Below are 13,493 nucleotides of genomic sequence, written 5' to 3' on the forward strand. Positions count from 1 at the left end.
CGCTTTTTGTATTTTATCCAGAGTATTTAGTTATAATTAGCAGTTAGGACAAGCTTTATTGGACTATGCCTTCTTGGCTGGCACTGGAATCTCTAAATATGTATTTCTTAAATTAGGCATTTAATGTCTCTCTTCTGTTACATGCATTGTCAGCAGGGACTATTTTGGCTTTGTGTATTACTGTATCCTCGTGCCTAATATAGTTCTTGGCATATGCTAAATAGCCAATAGATATTTATTTAATAAGTGAGTGGATGGACCATTTTCAGACCAAATCTTATTTGATGTTTTTTGCAGCATTCTACACTAACGATTGTTCTCACCTGGATTCTTTGTTGCCTAGGCTTCTGTATTACTATATTCTACTGGTTTCCCCCCTTCTCTAGTATTTTTTTATAGGCAAGTTGCTACATCTTTATGATCTTACAGGTTCAGAAAATGCTTGTAAAAGGGGGACACCTACATAGTCAGCCCACAGAGGCATAGGTACAACCTTAGTAATAAAGGCTCAACATCATTTCACCATCCTAGAACAGAGTAGGTATCTGTTAATTATGTGGTGACATACCTTTGCTCAACAGATTTTCCAACTTGGGGATCTGGCAAGGGGACTGAAAACTCCCAGGGAATTTGACTTTGAGGCCAGTGGGATTTCATTACAGAACTTGCACAGGACTGGGGAAACACTCTTGGAGGGCACAAACAACTTTGTATGTACAGGACCCAGGAGAAAGGAGCAGTGATCCCACAAGAGACTGAGCCAGACTTGCCTGAGTGTTTGGGAGTCTCAGGTGGAGGCATGGGTCAATAGTGGCCTGCCGCGGGGTTAGGGACACTGAATACAACAGTCCTGGGAGCCACAGGGTGTGCTGACATAAGTGTTTTTGAAGGAGGTCTCCATTAACCACCATTACCCCTACCATAGTTTGGCCTGAGGCCAAACTGCAGAGAGGAAACACAGTCCCACCCATCAAGAGAAAATTGGATTACAGATTTACTGAGCTTGGCCCTGCCCATCAGAGCAAGACAGATTCCCTCACAGCCAGTCCCTCCCATCAGGAAGCTTCCACAAGCCTCTTATCCATGAGAGGGCAGACAGAATGAAAAATACAATCACAGGAAACTAACCAAACTGGTCACATGGATCACAGCCTTGCCTAACTCAGTGAAACTATGGGCCAGGCCATCTAGGGCCACCCAAGATGGACTGTGGTGCAAAGTTCTGACAAAACATGGTCCACTGGAAAAGGGAATGAAAAACAACTCAGAATTCTTTTCCAGTCCTGTGGCCACTGCTGAGTTTTCCAAATTTGCTGGCATATTAGCAGCAGCATCTTTAGGATTTGAAATAGCTCAGCTGGAATTCCATCACCTCCACTAGCATTGTTCATGATGATGCTTCGTAACGCCCACTTGACTTCACATTCCAGAAAGTCTTATCAATATGCTTGCCTTGAGAACCCCATGAACAGTATGAAAAGGCAAAAATAATGACACTGAAGATGAAGTCCCCAGGTCAGCAGGTGCCCAATATGCTACTGGAGAAATAACTGCAGAAAGCATGAAGAGGCAGAGCCAAAGCAAAAACAACGCCCAGTTGTGGATGTGATTGGCGATGGAAGTAAAGTCTGATGCTGTAAAGAACAATATTGCATAGGAACCTGGAATGTTAGGTCCATGACTCAAGGTAAATTGGAAGTAGTCAAACAGGAGATGGCAAGAGTGAACAGTGACATTTTAGGAACTAAAATGGACCAGAATGGGTGAATTTTTTTCGGATGACCATTGTATCTATGACTGTGGGCAAGAATCCTTTGGAAGAAATGGAGTAGCCCTCATAGTCAACAAAAGAAAAGAGTGAAATGCAGTACTTGGGTGCATCTAAAAAAATGATAAAATGATCTCTGTTGGTTTCCAGGGCAAATGATTCAGTATCATAGTAATCCAAGTCTATGCTCCAACCACTAATGCTGAAGAAGCTGTAGTTGAATGGTTCTATAGAGACCTACAAAACCTTCTAGAACACCAAAAAAAAGATGTCCTTTTCATCTATAGGGAATTGGAATACAAAAGTAGAAAGTCAAGAGATACCTGGAGTAACAGGCAAGTTTGGTCTTGGAGTACAAAATGAAGCAGGGCAAAGGCTAACAGAGTTTTGCCAAGAGAACACACTGCTCATAGCAAACACCCTCTTTCAACAACACAAGAGATGATATCACCAGACAGTCAATACCAAAATCAGATTGATTATATTCTTTGCAGCTGAAAATGAAAAAGCTCTATACAGTCAGCAAAAACAAGACCGGAATCTGACTGTGGCTCAGATCATGAACTCCTTATTGCCAAATTCGGACTTAAATTGAAGAAAGTAGGGAAAACCACTAGACCATGCAGGTATGACCTAAATCAAATCTCTTACGATTATGCAGTGGAAGTGAAAAATAGATTCAAAGGATTAAATCTGATAGAGTGCCAGAAGAACTGGGGATGGAGGTTTGTAACATTGTACAGGAGGGGGTAATCAAAATCATCCCCAAGAAAAAGAAATGCAAAAAGGCAAAATGGTTGTCTGAGGAGGCCTTATAAATAGCTGAGAAAAGAAGAGAAGTGAAAGACAAAGAAGAGGAGAGATATATCCATCTGAATGCAGAGTTCCAAAGAATAGCAAGGAGAGATAAGAAAGCCTTCCTCAGTGATCAATGCAAAGAAATAGAGGGAAACAATAGAATGGGAAAGACTGGAGATTTCTTCAAGCAAATTAGAAATACCAAGGGAACATTTCATGCAAAGATGGGCACAACAAAGGACAGAAACACTATGGACCTAACAGAAGCAGAAGATATTAGGAAGAGTTGGGAAGAATACACAGAAGAGCTATACAAAACATTTTAATGACCCATATAACCACCAATGTGTGATCACTCACCTAGAGCCAGACATCCTGGAGTGTGAAGTCAAGTGGGCCTTAGGAAGCATCACTATGAACAAAGCTAGTGGAGGTGATGGAATTCCAGCTGAACTATTTCAAATCCTAAAATACGCTGTTAAAGTGCTGCACTCAATATGCCATCAAATTTGGAAAACTCAGCTGTGGCCACAGGACTGGCAAAGGTCAGTCTCCATCCCAATCCCAAAGAAAGGCAATGCCAAAGAATGTTCAAACTACCACAGAATTGTACTCATCTCACACACTAGCAAAGTAATGCTCAATATTCTCTAAGCTAGGCTTCAGCAGTATGTGAATTGTGAACTTCCAGATGTTCAAGCTGGATTTAGAAAAGGCAGAGGAACCAGAGCAAATTGCCAACATCCATTGGATCATATAAAAAGCAGGAGAATTCCAGAAAAACATCTGCTTCAGGTTTATTGACTACATCAAAGCCTTTGACTGTGTGGATCACAACAAACTGTGGAAAATTCTTCAAGCAATGGGAATACCAGACCACCTTACCTGCCTCTGAGAAATCTGTTTGCAGGTCCAGAAGCAATAGTTAGAACCGGACATGGGCAACAGATTGGTTCCAAATTGGGAAAAGAGTACGTCAACGCTGTATTTTGTCACCCTGCTTGTTTAACTTATATGCAGAGTACATCATGTGAGATGCCAGGCTGGGTGAAGCACAAGCTGCAATCAACATTTCCAGGAGAAATATCAATAACTTCAAGGATGCTGATGACAAAACTACCTTTATGGCAGAAAGTGGAGAGGAACTAAAGAGCCTCTTGATGAAAGTGAAAGAGGAGAGTGAAAAAGCTGACTTAAAACTCCACATTCAAAAAATGAAGATCTTGCCATCCAGTCCCATCACTTCATGGCAAATAGATGAGGAAAATATGGAAACAGCAAGAGACTTTATTTTCTTGGGCTCCAAAATCACTGCAGATGGTGACTGCAGCCATGAGATTAAAAGACGCTTGCTCCTTGAAAAGCTATGATTGACCTAGACAGGGTATTAAAAAGCAGAGACGTTACTTTGCCAATAAAGGTCCGTCCTAGTCAAAGCTGTGGTTTTTCCAATAGTCTTGTATGGATGTGAGAGCTGGACCATGAAGAAAGCTGAGCACCAAAGAACTGATGCTTTTGAACTGTGGGGTTGGAGAAGACTCTTGAGAGTCCCTTGAACTGCAAGGAGATCCAGCCAGCCCATCCTAAAGGAGATCAGTCCAGAATATTTATTGGAAGGACTGATGCTGAAGCTGAAATTCCAGTACTTTGGCCACCTGATGTGAAAAATGACTCATTGGAAAAGACCCTGATGCTGGGAAAGATTGAAGGCCGGAGGAGAAGGGGACGACAGAGGATGAGATGGTTGGATGGCATCACCAACTCAATGAACATGAGTTTGAGCAAGTATCCGGGAGTTGGTGATGGACAGGGAAGCCTGGTGTGCTGCAGCCCATGGGCTCGCAAAGAGTCGGACATGAATGAGCAGCTGAAGTGAACTGATAGCTTTGCTGTCCTCTTGTCACCTGTTATTAGGTCCTCTAGTCTTTCCCCCTACTTGTCTAGCTTATTCTTGCCTTCCTATTCATATTCTTCATGCATGCTCAGTCACTTCAATCGTGTCTGACTCTGCGACCCCATGCACTGTAGCCTCTCAGGCTACTCTGTCCATGGGATTCTCCAGACAAGAATACTGGAGTGGGTTGCCGTACCCTCCTCCAAGGGATCTTCCTGATGCAGAAATCAAACCAGCATCTCCTGGATCTAATGCATCATTGAAAGTGGATTCTTTACCCACTAAGCCACCAGGGAGTCCCTAAAGTAATTATCAAAAACATGGTCTGTAGTGCCAAACTCCCTGAATTCAGGGACATATTCAGGACAAATTGCTTAACTTTACTCTTTCTTCACTTTCACATCATGATGGGCTATTGTAAGGAATTTTTACCTGTTTATTTACATAACTGTGAACATTATACACATACATAGACATTTATATACATAAATGGCATGTATGTCCACATACATATATACACACTCCATGTATAGCACTTTAGTCTAAGAACATGTTAAGCACTGTACATCTTAGTTATCTTTACAAATTAAACTTAATACTCTTCCTTAAATGTATACCAGTTCTAGATCTTTTCTCATAGAAGAGTATTAAAATTTATTTAAATGTTTATGTATCATAATTATATATTTTTTTCATTTTGTAAATAGATTTCTTGAGCTGTTTGCTCAAGAAAAGAAATTCTCAATTTGTTCACATCCAGAATGAATAGATCAATTTGAAATATTCTTCATAAAATGGCTATAGGAAGCAGCAGTGCTAAGAAACATGAATTTATGAACATAGCTACCTGCTTTTTTCCTTTCAGTTTGATTTAAATTTAATATCCTCCAACAATGGAAAATGATTTGCAGTAAAGAAATGAACTGGAAGAAATAGGAAAATGGAAGCAAGATGTCATTTCTTTTTACTATCCAACAGATTTACCATCTGCTTTAAAATGATGTTGACCATTTACAGTAAATGAAACAAAATGCTTTTTAAAATAATGTAACACTTTAAACTATTTTTACTACCAAACTTTCCCTCCCCAGTGAACACATTCATCTTACTGAGCAAAGGTTTATTTAAGCTACACTTACATCTATGTTGTTTTTAGCTCATTTCCTTTTTAAAAAAGCAATTGGTGAATTTATTTCCCAGTTTAGCTGTTATAATAAAATATAAAAGGCATTTCTGTTTTGGCCTCAAGTATAACATTATCAAAAGCTATGAGAGTTACAGCAGAATATAGGACAGCATAAAATTAGAAACTGCGGGTGTTTCCTTAGCAGCAGTTACTGCACTTGCAATTTTCCCCCTCTTGCTACCAGCAGAAATCTGAAAGTCATCTCTGTGTACCAGACAACAAACCCAGAGTGTGTTTTTCTGAACAGTAGCTTTACTGAGATATTATTCACATAACTTGCAATTTACCCTTCTGAAGTATACAATTCAGTGGGTTTTAGGGTAGTCACAGAGTAACCATCATTATAAACTTAGAATATATGCTTTACTGCAAAACAAAACCTAGTGCCCATTAATAGTCACTCCTCATTCCCCTATCTGCCCTTCCACTAGCAACCACTAATCTACCTTCTGTCTCTGTGGATTTGCCTATTATCAGTTCAGTTCAGTTCAGTTCAGTTCAGTAGCTCAGTCGCTCAGTCGTGTTCAACTCTGCAACCAATGGGCTGCAGCATGCCAGGCTTCCCTGTCCATCACCAACTCCTGGAGCTTACTCAAACTCATGTCCATTGAATCGGTGATGCCATCCAACCATCTCATCCTCTGTCGTCCCCTTCTCCTGACTTCTCCTCTTTTCCAGCATCCGGGTCTTTTCAAATGAGTCAGTTCTTCGCTATCAGGTGGCCAAAGTACTGGAGTTTCAGTTTCTGCTTCAGTCCTTCCAATGAACACCCAGGACTCATTTCCTTTAGGATTGACTGGTTGAATTTCCTTGCAGTCCAAGGGACTCTCAAGAGTCTTCTCCAACACCACAGTTCAAAAGCATCAGTTTTTCGGTGCTCAGCTTTCTTTATGGTCCAACTCTCACACCCATACATGACTACTGGAAAAACCATAGCTTTGACTAGATGGACTTTTGTTGGCAAAGTAATGTCTCTGCTTTTTAATATACTGTCTAGGTTGGTCATAACTTTTCTTCCAAGGAGCAATTGTCTCTTAATTTCATGGCTGCATTCACCATCTTCAGTGATTTTGGAGCCCCCTAAAATAAAGTCTATCACTGTTTCCATGGTTTCCCCATCTATTTGCCATTAAGTGGTGGGACCGGATGCCATGATCTTAGTTTTCTGAATGTTGATTTTTAAGCCAACTTTTTGCCTATTACAGACTTTTCATATAAATGGAATCATAGAATATGTGTCTTTTGTGACAACTTCTTTCACTTGGTACAATGTTTTCAAGGTTTATCCATGTTGAAGCCTGTATCCGTACTTCGTTCCTGTTTGTTGCCCAGTAATATTCAATCATATGGATATACCAACATGTTTATCCATTCACCGTCCAATGTATATTTGAGTTGTTTCCCACTTGTTGACTGTTAGGAATAAATGATGCTATTAACATTCACATAGAATTTTTTATATTGGACATAAATTTGCATTTTTTTCTTGAGTACATATATAGGAGTGGAATTAGTCACGTGGTAATTCTGTTTAACTTTTTGAGGAACTACCAGACTACTTTACAAAGTGGATGTACTGTTTTACATCCTCATCAGCAGTGGATGAGTGTTCCAATTTCTTCACATCCTTTCCAACACTTGTTATTATCTCTTTGTTTGTAACCATCCTAATGAAAGTGAAGTGGAATCTTACTGTGGTTTTGATTTGCATTACTCTGATGGCTAATGATGTTGAACATTTTTTCATATCCGTTATCATCCATTTGTATGTCTCTTTTGCAGAAACATCTTTTCAGACACTGTTTAAAAATTGGTTTTTTGTCTTCTTGTTCTTGAATTAAAAATTTTTTAATTGTTACTGAATTTAGTATATTCTGGATACAAGTTCCATATCAGATATATGACTTGCGAATTTTTTCTCCTATTCCTTAGGTTGTCTTTCACTTTTTTAATGTTTTTTTTTTTTTTTTTGGCTGAACTACGTGCAGCATGTGGGATGTAGGATCTTAATTCTATGACTAGGGATAGAACCCATGCCCCCTGCAGTGGACGTACAGAGTCTTAACCAATGGATCACTAAGGAAGTCCCTTCTTGATGATATTTTTGAAGCATTAACATTTTAATTGTATTGTAAAGCAATTATCCTTCAATTAAAAATAAATCTAAACTTTTTTCTAATTTTGATAAAGCCCAATTAATTTTTTTTTCCTTTGGTTGCTTGTACTATTTAATGTCATATCTTAGAAACCATCCCCTACTCCCAAGGTTCATGAAAATCTACTTCTATTTTTTTCCTAAGAGTTTTGCAGCTTTAGCTCTTGCATGAGGTCTGTGATCCTTTTTGAGTTAATTTTTATATATGGCGTGAAAAAGGAGTTCAGATTAATTTTTTACACATGGATATCCATTTTATTGAAAGACTGTCTTTTTCCCATTGAATTTTCTTGACATCTTTGTTGAAAATCAGTTGTCCATAAGTGTAGGACTTTATTTCTGGCTCTAATTCTATTCTATTTTCTGTATGTCTGTTCTTATACCAGTAACACACTGTTATGATTGCTGTAGCTGGCTGGTATGTTTTAAAATCAGGAAGTTTTTGTCCTCCAACTTTCGTCTTCTTTTTCAAGACTGTTTTGGCTAGTTTGTGTCCTTTCATTTCTATATGAATTTTAAGATCAGCTTGACAATTCCTAATATTATGTGTAGCTTTCATACCTTTTTATTCATTTAAATATATCCTTGAAAACACAGTTTTTATTTTTGTGTAATTTTTACACAAAATTACAACAATTATTTTTTTCTGCAACTTTTTTCTTTCCCCCAATATTTTATTATGAAAAATTTTAAGTGTAGAGATTAGTTGAAAGAAGAGTACAGTAAGTACCCATATACCCTCCTCCTACCTCCCAGTTTATATTCTATAGGTAACGTTTTGGTATATTCATGTTATCATGTAACTAACCATTCCTAGCCATAACCAACTAGTCCATCTTCTATCAAATCATCTTACTATTTTGTGCATTTCAAAACAAATTGCATAAAAAAAACAAAGCAAATTGTATATATTCTCAGTATGCTTCACCTTTAAAGACTTCAGCTTATGTATTCTTAACTAGGGTTCAATTTTTCTACAATTTTTAAATGTAAAGTGAAATGCACAAATCTTAAGTATACATTCTGGTGAGTTTGACATATATACATTTACCTGTGTAATTTTAACCTTTATCAAGATATAGAACGTTTTCATAACTCTAAACATAACTCCCTCTTTTAGTCAATTCCTGTCCTTAACCAATGTTGAAAGCAATCACTGTTTTTTTCCACCATAGATTTAGTTGTTATAGAACCTTATACTCCTTTTTTTTTTTTAATCTTACACTCTTGTACAAGGTTTCTTTCACTCAGCATAATGTTTTTGAGATTCATTTACTTTTCAATTATTCATAATCTTTGAGATTCATTCATTCTATTGTATGAATCAATAGTTTGTTTTTGTTTTGTTTTTTGCTAAATATAACATCCATTGTATGGATGCCCCACAGTTTATTTCTCCTTTTTCCTGTGGATGAACAAATTTCCACTTACCTGTTACACTAAAAAGTTCTGATAACTGGCTTTTGTTTACATCAAAGTTATAATTATTATAATAATAATATAGTAATGATCATCTGAAAGCTTTGTAAATGTGGAAGTACTTTTTAAATTAAATAAATGCTTTTTTCAGAGTCTTTAAGTAACATATACTAGAGATTATGCAAACTTGTTCAGTTGCCAAGTCATGTCTGACTCTGTGACCCCATGGACCGCAGCACGCCAGGCCTCCCTATCCCTCACCATCGCCTGAAGTCTGCCCAAGTTAATGTCCATTGAATCAGTGATGCCATCCAACCATCTCATCCTCTGTTGCCCTCTTCTCCTTCTGCCTTCAATCTTTCCCAGCATCAGGATCTTTTCCAATGAGTTGGCTCTTCACATCAGGTAGCCAAAGTACTGAAGCATAAGCTTTAGCATCAATCCTTCCAATGAGTATTCAGGGTTGATTTCCTTTAGGATTGACTGGTTTCATACTCTTGCTGTCCAAGAGACTCTCAGGAGTCTTTTCCAGAACCACAGTTTGAAGGCATCAATTCTTCAGCACTCTGCCTTCTTTATGGTCTACTTCTCACATCCATACATGACTACTGGAAAGACCATAGCCTTGACTATAAGGACCTTTGTTGGCAAAGTGATGTCTCTGCTTTTTAATGCACTGTCTAGGTTTGTCATAGCTTTCCTTTTAAGAAGCAGTCATCTAATTTCATGCCTGCAGTCACCATCCTCAGTGACTTCAGAGCTCAAGAAGAGGAATCTGTCACCCTTACTCCTTTCCCCTCTCTATTTGCCATGAAGTGATGGGCAGGATGCCATGATCTTAGTTTTTTCAATATTGAATTTTTAGCCTGCTTTTTCGCTCTTCTCTTCCACCCTCATCAAGAGGATCTTTAGTTCTTCACTTTCTGCCACTAAAGTGATACCATCTGCATATTTGAGGTTGTTGATATTTCTCCTGGCAATCTTGATTCCAGCTGGTAACTCATCTAGCCCTGCATTTCACATGATATGCTCTGCATATAAGATAAATAAACAGGGTGATAATATACAACCTTGATGTACTCCTTTTCCTATTTGGAACCAATCTGTTTTGTCCATGTCCAGTTCTAACTGTTAGAACTTTAGCATGGGTTAGGCTTTAGCATAGTCATTGCAGTTGTATTCATTTTCCACAGAGGACTAAAATTTAAATCTGAAATAGCAGAGGAGTCTGATTGACCTCCCTAACTATATTGCTTTGTCTTCCTTTACAGCAACAGAGCTTCTCAAACTTTCACATTTATATGAATAACCCCAGTCACCAGGGGATCTTGTTAAAAATGCATCTTCTGATTTGGTAAGTTTGGGGTAGAGCCCAAAATTCAGCATTTCTAATAAGCTCCCAGGTTATACCAATGATTCTCACCCATGGAATAGCAAATATCTCTAGCCAAAATGTACTGCTTACCTTTCTATGAATCCATCATAAATTCCCATTTCCATTCCTATGTATGTGTGTGTGCTAAGTCACGTCAGTTGTCATGTCTGACTCTTTGCAACCCTGTGGATTGTAGCCTGCCAGCCTCCTCTGTCCATGGGATTCTCCAGGCAAGAATATTGAAATGGGTTTCAAAGCCCTCCTCCAGAGGATCTTCCTGACCCAGGGATTGAAACTGAGTCTCTTCTGTCTCCTGCATTGGCACATGTGTTCTTTACCACTAGCCCCATTTGGGATGGCACTAGTGGTAAAGTAAATATAAGTATGTTTATATTGTGTTACTCAAAATATAAGTGTCTTTAAAATATTCAAAGTCTGAAAGGAAAAGAACCCTTAAAGCAAGAATAGGACATTATGAAAAAAGAACAAGCAGATTTTTAAAGGAATTAAGTATTCTATAAATGAAAAACATTTTCATTTAAAGTTAAAAAATAAAACTTTAATAGAAAGGGTTAAATCTTCTCCAGTTACTTTCTTCATAGTAGAAAGATGGCTTCCAGCATCAGCTAAAACTGCAATTTCCTTGTTTATGTCCCATAGGACATAAAAACTTCTCTAACCATAGAATAAAAATCTTTCCCAGGACTTTCCTGGTGGTCCTGGTGGAGTCTGCTTGCCAATGTGGGGGACGTGGATTTGCTCCCTGGTCCCGGAGGATCCCACATTCCATGGGGCAACTGGGCCAGGGCGCCACAGCTCCTGAGCCTGTACCCTGGAGCCTGTGAGCTGCAACTACTGAAGCCCGTGTGCCTGGGGCTCATGCTTCACAGCAGGAGAAGCCACCGCAGTGAAAGGCCTTGCACCACAACAAAGTGTAGCCCTTGCTCGCTGCAACTCGAGAAAGCCTGCATGCTCAGCCAAGACCCAGTGCAGCCAAAACTAAGTAAATAGTTAATTAATTAAAAAATCTTTCCTTGTAGTGTAATTGGTTTAATACACAGTTGATAGGGAAATGCCATGCATAGCAATAGGATGGATCATCTTTCCCTAAGTTAGTGTGTTCCCTGGGAGAAAGGAGTGAGTACATGAACGAGTAAGTTTTCTTTTAGGAGGAAAAGTAGAGGAATGGATGCTTGGTATGCAACTAATAATGCCTCTATCATGAATAGGCAAATTTCAGATTCAATGAAGTATTTTTTTTCAACAAAAATTTTGAAAGTTGTTTAACATCATGCTAGAATACAAATGGAAAATAGGAAAAAAAAACAAAAACCTAACTGCAATTGTTCTATATACATTTGTCTTCCTTTGTATTTGCTGGGATTATTTCGTTGCATGTTAAATACCCAGCTTAAACTGGCTTTAGTTGTAAACAAAGGTTTTATTGAAAGCTAATGGAGTCACAGATAGAAAAATAATGCTGAAGGCAGAGTAAAGATACACATCAACCTCTGAAAAAACTGGCACCAAGAGTGTAAAAGTCATGAGAGCTCACTTTCTATCTCTGTTCTGCTCCTTTCTGAGCAATTCTCTTTTCTGTCTCTGCAGAGTGACTGCCTTTGCTTCCATATTCCATCCAAAGGGAAGCAAGGCTGCTGATAGCTCCAGGATTTTTTTACTTATAGCTTCAGCAGCTGCTGGGTAGACACTGATTCAACTCCTTGGATTCAAAGCCCATATAATCTTGGGTGTGCTCTGATCCACCCAGATGCCCACTTCTAGAATTAATTATGGCCAGGGGTACAAAGTTACATTTTTCAAGATGGTTGCTCCCAGGAAAACAATGTGGAAACTAGTCAAATAATACTATAGATGTCCTATAAACTGATGACAAAAGATTTAGGATATTCAGTATCTTCATATTGATTGATTGATTTTCACTCAGTCGTGTCTGACTCTCTCTGACCCCGTGGATTGTAGCCTACCAGGCTCCTCCGTTCATGGGATTCTCCAGGCGAGAATACTGGAGTGGGTTGCCATTTCCTTCTCCAGGAGATCTTACCGACTCAGGGATCGAACCCCGATCTCCCGCATTGCAGGCAGATGCTTTAACCTCTGAGCCACCAGGGAAGCTCACTTTGTAGCTGTCTTCATATTATGTCCCCCATAAAAAAATGACGCTGCATAAGTAGGGCAGAAAATTAGGAAATAGCACTTTTTGTTACCAAGTAACATTAGGTTTCTAAGTGGCAAGCTAATCCCATGTATTTCATTCCTCAGTAGAATAGTAATTGGAAGTAGGAGAGTTACCTTACTTGGAATAAGAAGGAAGGTGCACCAAAGGTCTCCCATGCTCTAAAATATTTCCCACACATTCTGTAAGTTAATTGTTATGGCTTTAAGTTAAAAAATGAGTCTGTGCCTATCAGAGCTGATACTTAATAAATATTTAGTATGAGGAATTAAGTATTTCAAATCAATATTTATTTTACATAAAAATGTAACTTTTAAAATTGTAAAAAAAAAGTAATATGTGGTTAAAGTTTAAGAAATAGAAATAGTGCCAAAAGATCTCTATTAAAAAGTAAAATTCTTCATCTTGAAAGTAATCTTGGTTAGGAGCCATTGATGTGTTCCTTTTTATTTCATTGTTTTTAGTTTATTTTATGCTTTGTGATTAACTTTTAAAAATAATTTTTTGATTAACATACCTTTATTATTTTTTTAATTAACATACCTTTATAAGAATGTATAAAGAGATATAATCTGCTTTTCCTTCCAACCTCAGTTGGCTGGGCAAAGCAATTTTAACGACTTGGGTTACATCCTTCCATCCCATTCTGCATACTGATGTACACTTATATGTCTTTTCTGTTAAAAAGGAATTGAGGAGGTAGC

The 13,493-nt window shown here is 38.2% G+C and overlaps 1 protein-coding gene across 1 annotated transcript in view; it reads left to right on the forward strand.

Moving 5' to 3' along the window:
* LOC139038984 (uncharacterized) overlaps window positions 1-13,493 on the forward strand; it is a 66,927-nt gene that overhangs the window by 14,489 nt on the left and 38,945 nt on the right. The gene's annotated exons all lie outside the window — the stretch shown is intronic.

The sequence above is a fragment of the Odocoileus virginianus genome, chromosome 17 (genome assembly GCF_023699985.2).
Source record: "Odocoileus virginianus isolate 20LAN1187 ecotype Illinois chromosome 17, Ovbor_1.2, whole genome shotgun sequence".
Lineage (NCBI taxonomy): Eukaryota > Metazoa > Chordata > Mammalia > Artiodactyla > Cervidae > Odocoileus > Odocoileus virginianus.